Source organism: Aethalodelphis obliquidens, unplaced genomic scaffold, assembly GCF_003676395.1.
Source record: "Aethalodelphis obliquidens isolate GAN/ISIS:26980383/991018 unplaced genomic scaffold, ASM367639v1 scaffold86, whole genome shotgun sequence".
Classification (NCBI taxonomy): Eukaryota; Metazoa; Chordata; class Mammalia; order Artiodactyla; family Delphinidae; genus Aethalodelphis; species Aethalodelphis obliquidens.
The window spans coordinates 3,182,892-3,190,439 of record NW_020838030.1 but is presented as its reverse complement, the minus strand read 5'-3'; the positions used below and the strand labels follow the sequence as shown (position 1 = coordinate 3,190,439).

The 7,548-nt window shown below is 44.4% G+C and overlaps 1 long non-coding RNA gene across 1 annotated transcript; it reads left to right on the top strand.

The window, feature by feature from the left end:
• Positions 1-964: 964 nt before the first annotated feature.
• Positions 965-6,649, top strand: LOC113613229 (uncharacterized). Its single transcript, XR_003430116.1, has 2 exons — positions 965-2,156; positions 5,365-6,649. It is a non-coding gene; the product is annotated as an uncharacterized LOC113613229 (long non-coding RNA).
• The last annotated feature ends 899 nt before the right edge of the window (positions 6,650-7,548 follow it).

Here is a 7,548-nt window from a genome sequence, read left to right as displayed (position 1 = left end):
TGCTTCTGCCTCCCCCGTCCCAGGTGTCTCACTCTCTCTCTCCCTGGAGACTTGCAGGCAAGTGCCGACAGGTCCCCCTCCACTGCCAGTCCCCCTCTCTCTGCCCAAACCTGCTCTCTGCAGCCCGGAGGCGGGCAGCCCAGGCCGGCTGAGCCCCCGGGGCTTTCCCTGCTCCAGCAGCCATGCTGGCAGCATCTCGAGCTGTGCCCTGGTGCTGGGGCAGGCAGCCTCCTTGACAAATTCTCCAACAGAGCAAAGCCACAGCGGGACCAATGAACATGACGAGAAGCACGAACGTGTCGGCCTAGCCGGGAGAGGACTGTTTTCTTTAACACAACAGGGACTGGGGCCGGGCTCACCTGGGGAGTCACTGCACATCCTCTGGCCTTAGCAGGCGACCAGAGAAGAGAACGCAGGCAAAACAGCCGGTGGCCTCAAGGGACAGTATGTGGGGAATTTTAGAAAGGCTCTGGGTTTGCAGAAGGGAACAGCACAATGTGGCAGGGAAGCCATTGAGGTTGCGATTCTACCCCTGATGTGCTGCAAACTTGCTGTGTGATTTTTGGGCTCTTCTCTGAGTCTCTGTTACCTCCCCTGTGGGATGCAGGATACAATCCAATCATCTCCAGGCCTTTTCCATCTCAGGCTTATGGAACACTGGTGTTCCAGGGGCAAAACGAGGTGTTCCCACACCAATAGTATTAATAATGCCTGGTGTTTATTAACCTTCCTACCATGGGGCAGGTGCTGTGCTGGGGGCTTTACAGACACTAGTGCTAATCTGCAGAATAATCCTGCCAAGTAAGTATCGTCTCCATTTTAGAAGAGGAAGCAGGTTCCAAGAGATTGATTAACCTGTCCACCGTCCCACAGCTAATACTCTTAATTTGAACCCAGGTCTTTCTGACTGCAAAGTCTCCCAAATATAATTATTTTTTTCCTTTTTGATTTGCCAAAAAAAAAAAAAAGCTAATGACTAGTACTTGGTCAATTTTAAGTTTTTCTCCCAATATTTTTCTTTGATGACTACTATCAAATAGTAGCAGAACACCCAAACCTCTTGGAAAATGAATACTGGAAATGAAATGAATGTACTGGAGACTCTTGGAAACTGGATCCTGAGGAAACCTGTCTGGAGCCTCAGCAGCTCGCCTCCTTCATGAACCAGTCTGCTTGAGGCACGTCAGTGTGCAAGTTTAATCAAGCAGAACATTTCTGACCCAACTAGATGCTAAGTACATCAACATATTCTCAGCTAAATCATGGTTCGTATGAGACATAGAAATACAGGTGTTTCATCATCTTCTGCAAAGGAAGCTGACTTCCAGGTGCTCTGCGACCGAAAACAGGTTTGCGCACCCTGGTTCTGACTCCAAGAAGATGCAATTTACGGGCAGGAAAACTTCCTGGACGAACAGAGTGAGGGAGAGCTCTCTCAGCACCTTAGAAAACCCAGCCCTGCGAGGTGTCTGCTTCTCTTCCCTGGGAGTCAGAAGATGTCCTTTCCCTTTAAATGTGCACCTGGAAAGTTCTCTATCAAACCAGACTGACACAGGCAGGCCCTCCACCCTGCCAACAAGAGCAGTCACTGAGATCCAGGATGGCTGTTGACTAGCTGGCGGGGTTAGCACAGATGGACTAGCTGGACCACGGACAGAAGGGGGGCACTTGCCATGAAGGGACCACACTCCACAGGCCCAGGGGGTGGAGCCCGCGATCTCCTGACTCCCACAGCTGCCCTCGGACCTCACCTCTCTCCCTCTGAGGCTCAGGCCACGAGCCAGAACACTGTTCCTCTTGCTGACCTCCAACATTCGTTGCAGGCCTTGGAGCCCTGCTCACCAGCCCCCCCAGGGTCACATTCCCTGCTGCTGTCCTGGCGATTTCTGACATCTACGTGCACAACTCACCCTTCAACTATGTTTCTCAGGACAGCATTGCTATTTCAGGAAGGTGGGCAGGGTCTAACCGTTCTGCAGTCCCATTTCCACTATGTAAACTGTTACAAATTTTAGGAGACGTGTGTGCTGAGAAGTCTTAAAATAAAGTCAAACCACTGTGCTGGTGCAGGAATCTTAGTACAGATCCAGACTTTTTACTGCACTCCTACTGAAAGCGAGGTGTTACGAAGCACATTCTCCCACTGGATCCTAAAGGTAAGCATTTGAACTTTTACTTTTGTATTTATAGTTAATCTAGCTCTAAAAAGGGTTTGGGCATCTCTAAAAAAGCAGTTGTGGTGCTACTATGTGATGTCAGGATTAATATCACTACAGTTTTACAGATTTAAAAAAAAAAACCCTGACGGGACTTCCCTGGTGGTCCAGTGGGTAGGATTCCACACTCCCAAGGCAGGGGGCCTGGGTTCGATCCTTGGTAGGGGAACTAGATCCCGCATGCCACAACTAAGAGTCCGCATGCCGCAACTAAGAATCCAAATGCCACAACTAAATATCCCACATGCAGCAATTAAGTCCCGACACAGCCAAATTAATTAATTAATCAATCAATTAATGAAAAAAAAACAAACCCTGAGACTTAGAATAAATGTGGTCCCCAAGGCTACATAGTAATTGGTATAATGGAAGCTTGAACTCAAATCGAAGAGGTATAGTGAGAAGAACAGAGTGCAAAATGGGAATATTAAAATCCACCTGGCAGGGTTATTGTAGGAAAATGATACAGTTTACGTGAAGGGGAGGCGAGCACAGCAATGTTGCCTTCCTTCCCCTCCATCTTCAGATTCTCAGCTCTTTCCATTATACCACTCTGCCTCCTCTTCACCGCAGCTCATCAGAGAGGATATTATACATCAGCTTTACAATGGATAAAATACTACCACAGTCATTTACTTTGAGCTTCATGCCAACCCTTGCAAAGTAGGCATTATCCCCATTTTCCAGATGAGGAAACCCAACTTCTTAGAGGATGAATGACCTCCTGGGGCTTCTCAGGTGACAAGCAGCAGGGTTGGGATTGGAACCCCAGTCTAACGACCCCCAGAGGTCACACCTTTCCCGTTAAACCACGCACTTTCTGAGTCAATAATTAAGCTTCTAACAGCCATAAGCATAGAAGGAATATGTATTTCCTTTAGATAAGTTAATACTATGTGGAAATATCATTTGGGAATTGGAAAGTAGAAACGCTTTCTCTTCTGTGAGTAAAAAGGAAAGAGAAACTGAGAAGAGTGTTCACTACAAAATTGTACGTACGTACGTAATCGTGTAAAATAATCATGTAGTTTAAGGTTCACACGCAAACCTGATGGAAACATAAAAATATATATAGGGCTTCCCTGGTGGCGCAGTGGTTGAGAGTCCGCCTGCCGATGCGGGGGACGCGGGTTCGTGCCCCGGTCCGAGAGGATCCCACGTTCCGCGGAGCGGCTGGGCCCGTGAGCCATGGCCGCTGAGCCTGTGCGTCCGGAGCCTGTGCTCTGCAACGGGAGAGGCAACAGCGGTAAGGGGCCCGCGTACCGCAAAACAAAAAAAAAAAAAAAAATATATATATATATATATATAAAAATAAAGCATAAAAATATTCTGATAGAAACATCATAAAATATGCTTACTGCATATTTTAAAAATAAATGTATTTTACATTTATAAATGAGTTAAACATTTGTAAAACGTTCATTCTTTTGTTGGAAGAAAATCTGTTTCTTTTGTCTTGAATAAAGATATCTGGGAAACATATGTTTGTTGTTCTAGTTAAATAAAACCGCTGAGAGCTCTACATTTGTGGTGGCTGTGGCTGTGCTCTTAATAAAAATAATGAAAATATTACCCAAGCCCCTCCCTGACCTGCTGACTTGGAAATAGGTCACCTCCCAGTGAATTCACAGTTATGTGCTTCGATTAGCATCGGATTCTGGAAGAGCTCCAAAATTTGAAAACCAAACTGCTTTCAGCATCTGGTCCTTCCAAAAAGGAAACCTTAAAATTATCTTTGAGTTATGAAGGATGCATAATAAGGTTATGTTAAACAACTAGAGTATAGTTACAAAAGAAAAACGGAAATGGAATCTCCTGTACCAGGGATGGAATCAAGTCTAAATAAATATTTAAATCACAATGTAAATGCATTTGATGAAAATTTTCAATCAAGGTTTTTGGACTAAAGCATATATTGGAACCTTACTCATTTGGTTTCAATTAAGTTTTCAATATAAAAATATGTAATTGGCCAAGGAACAGGGTGTCAAAACCTCAGATCTCACAGGGCCAGGCAGGTAATAGAAACCAGAGTTTGGAGAGATGAGTTCCCTCACCTGCAAAATGAGAATAATAAAAATATATGTCTCACAGCACTGTTATGAGGCTTAAGTTAGATAATGCCCGTGAAAAAGGATTCAGAGACATATATATAGCTGTTAAGACTCTGCACAAATAGTGGCCATTGTGTTTGTATAATCTTTCCCCAACTGCTTTCTTTGAATGACATCACGAAGTCCTAAGAAGCTACTCTTTCTTTTACACACCTTCGACACACCCACAATCTTTCTTCTTTCCCATCCGTGATGAAGCTGATACAATGGCACAGGAACATCTAAAAGAGGGAAGTCAAACAAAGTGGGATGTTCCTGCTTCATCATTTTCCTCAACAAACTTTTGTGAGAGCTTCCATGGGCAAGGCATGGGTGACTAGAAGAAATGAAGAGAGTTCTTACCGGTCATCCCATGAAGAGAGAACAGTTTTCATCGCACTTCAGAAAGAAACCAGGGTACAGACTGTCTGAGAAGGTCCAGGGGAGCACTGCCCAGGGGAGACATCGTGGGAGCCACAATTTTAAACTGTACAGTGGCACATTAAAACAAAAAAAGTAGGGACTTCCCTGGCGGTCCAGTGGTTAAGACTTCACCTTCCAATGTAGGGGGTGTGGGTTCAATCCCTGGTCGGGGAGCTAAGATCCCACGTGCCTCAGGGCCAAAAAACCAAAACAGAAAACAGAAGCAATATTGTAACAAATTCAATAAAGACTTTTAAAATGGTCCATATCAAGAAAAAAAAAATCTTAAAAAGTAAAAAGAAACAGGTGAAATTAGTATTAACACTAACACTAATGATATATTTAGCCAAGGTATCCAAAATATTATCATCTCAATATACAATCAATACTAAAAATTATTCATGAGCCATCCTACATTCTTTTTTTCATGCTAAGTCTTCGAAATCTGGCATAAATTCTACACTCACATCACATCTCACTTTGCAGCGGTCATATGTCAAGGGCTCTATGGCCACATGTCTAGTGGCCACCATGCTGGGCTGCACAGGTCTGTGAGATCTTTAGAGAAAAGGGCTAAAAAAAAGTGTTAACATACAAACAGCCAATATTTGAATGTTTGTTCTATATTACAGGGGCTCTGAGGTGCTATAGCTGAAAAGATCTGGAAGAGAGTTGTTCCAGACAACTGAAAAGGAAAGAAACTGTTCTGAAAAGAGTTGTTGCCTTGGAACACAGACCTGGGTGCCGTGCTCCAATCTGGAGTACTCCGCAAGGCCACCCGGCCCCGGAGCTTCCCTGGAGGACCAGCGGAGGCCGCTATTGAAGCTGCATCCCAGCCCAGCTTCTCCCTCAGCCTGCCCTCACTGCCCTTGCTTTCTTCCAGGGGCTGTTCCTCTACCACTCCCTGATAAACCTCCTGCAGGCCGATCCCCTTCTCAGAGTCTGTTTCCCAGGGAACCCCCCTAGGACTTACACCATCCTTCTCGAGGGAAGTGACTCTATCAACAGACTGAGACTTTCGTCTGCCATAGTTGCCCAAGGACATGGAGGTCTGTGGGCCTTTTGCAGGATGATCAGCTACATCTCTGCAGCAAACGAGGAAAATACGTCATCACTGCAAATTCCCTCTTAGAAGTCCCTCCAGTCTCAGGAATCGTACTTGCTTCTCCAATTTCTATAAGACATTGAGAAACTTGCACTCAGTATGCGACTGTGGTAAGACTGGATGTCATCGGACGTCACAATGGGCCCCCCGTTTTGCCACTGCTGCCTCACATGTGAGGTGTGTAGATACTCAAGTCGAAAGCACCACTGGCTCTGGGGCAGGCTGAGGAGTCCTACTCTCCAGCAGAGGGCTGGAAGCAATGTACCCAGGCATTTCTTGGCATTGCACTGGAGGGCAACCAAACAGAGTAGGACCTCCTCTGAGTTGCCCCTGTGTCCTAAAGTCTAGCTTGGCTTAGAGATGAGAGGCAGCCCTGGTTTGAGACCCTAAAACTAAACTCTAAATTCTCAGGCCAAAAAATTAAAGCCCTACTTGCTGTTTCCTGTCAACTCCTTAACTCCTACCATTCCTATAAGGCCATCTCAAGGGACTTCTCCATAAGACCTTTCTTCTGTTTATTTTTAAAAGCTTTATTGAGATATAATTCACATACCATACAATTCACTGTTTAATATACTTAAACCACCGAATTTAAGTGCAATTCAATGGTTTTTAGTGTATTCCCAGAGTTGTGCAACCATAACCACGATCAGTTTTAGAACATTTTCAATAACCCAAAAAGAAACCCCTCATCTCTTAGCTGTCATTCCCAAGCCCCCTCCGTTACCCACCTCCGGCCTCAGGTAACCACTCACCTACCTTCTCTATACATTTGTCTATTCTGGGTATTCAACAGACACTGAGTCATACAATATGGGGTCTTTTGCGTGTGGCTTCTTTCGCTGAGTATAACGTGCTCAAGGTGCATCCCACGCTGCAGCATGTGTCAGCACTCGTTCTTTCCTATTGCTGCATACTATTCCGTTGTAAGGGGTATACCACATTTTCTTTATCCATCATCGTGATGGACACTGGGATGTTTCCACTTCTCGGCTATCGTGGATCACCGTGCTGTGAGTATTTGCATACACGTTTTTGTTTGGGCATCTGTGATCATTTCTCTTGGGTGCGTAGCTTAAAGTGGGGTTGTTGGATGATGTGGTAACTGTTTAACCACTTGAGGAAGTGCCTGATGGTTTTCCACAACAGCTGCACTCTCAATTCCCACAAGCAGTGGCTGAGGGCTCTGATTCTCCACATCTTCACCAATGCTTGCCATTTTCTGTTTTTTTTGATTAGGGCCACCCTAGTGGGTGTAAACTGGTAGCTCATTGTGGTTTGATTTGCATTTTCCTGATGACTAATGATGTCGAGCATCTTTCCATGTGCTTATTGGCTGTTTATCTTCTTTGGAAAAATGTCTATTCAGATTCTTTGCCCATTTTAAAATATGGTTGTCTTCTTATTATTGAATTAAATAGTCCTTTATATATCCTAGGTACAAGGACCTTCTCCAATATATAATTTGCAGATATTTTCTCCCATTCTGTGGGTTGTCTTTTCACTTTCTTGATGGTGTCCATTGAAGCACAAAAGTTTAAAATTTTGATGATGTCTAGTATATTTTTTTCTTTTGTTGCTTGCACTTTTGGTGTTCTAAGAAACCATTGACTAATTCAAAGTTATGATTTACTCATGTTTTCTTCTAAGAGTTATATATTTTTAGCTGTTACACTTAGGCTTTGATCCATTTGAGTTAATTTTGGTATGG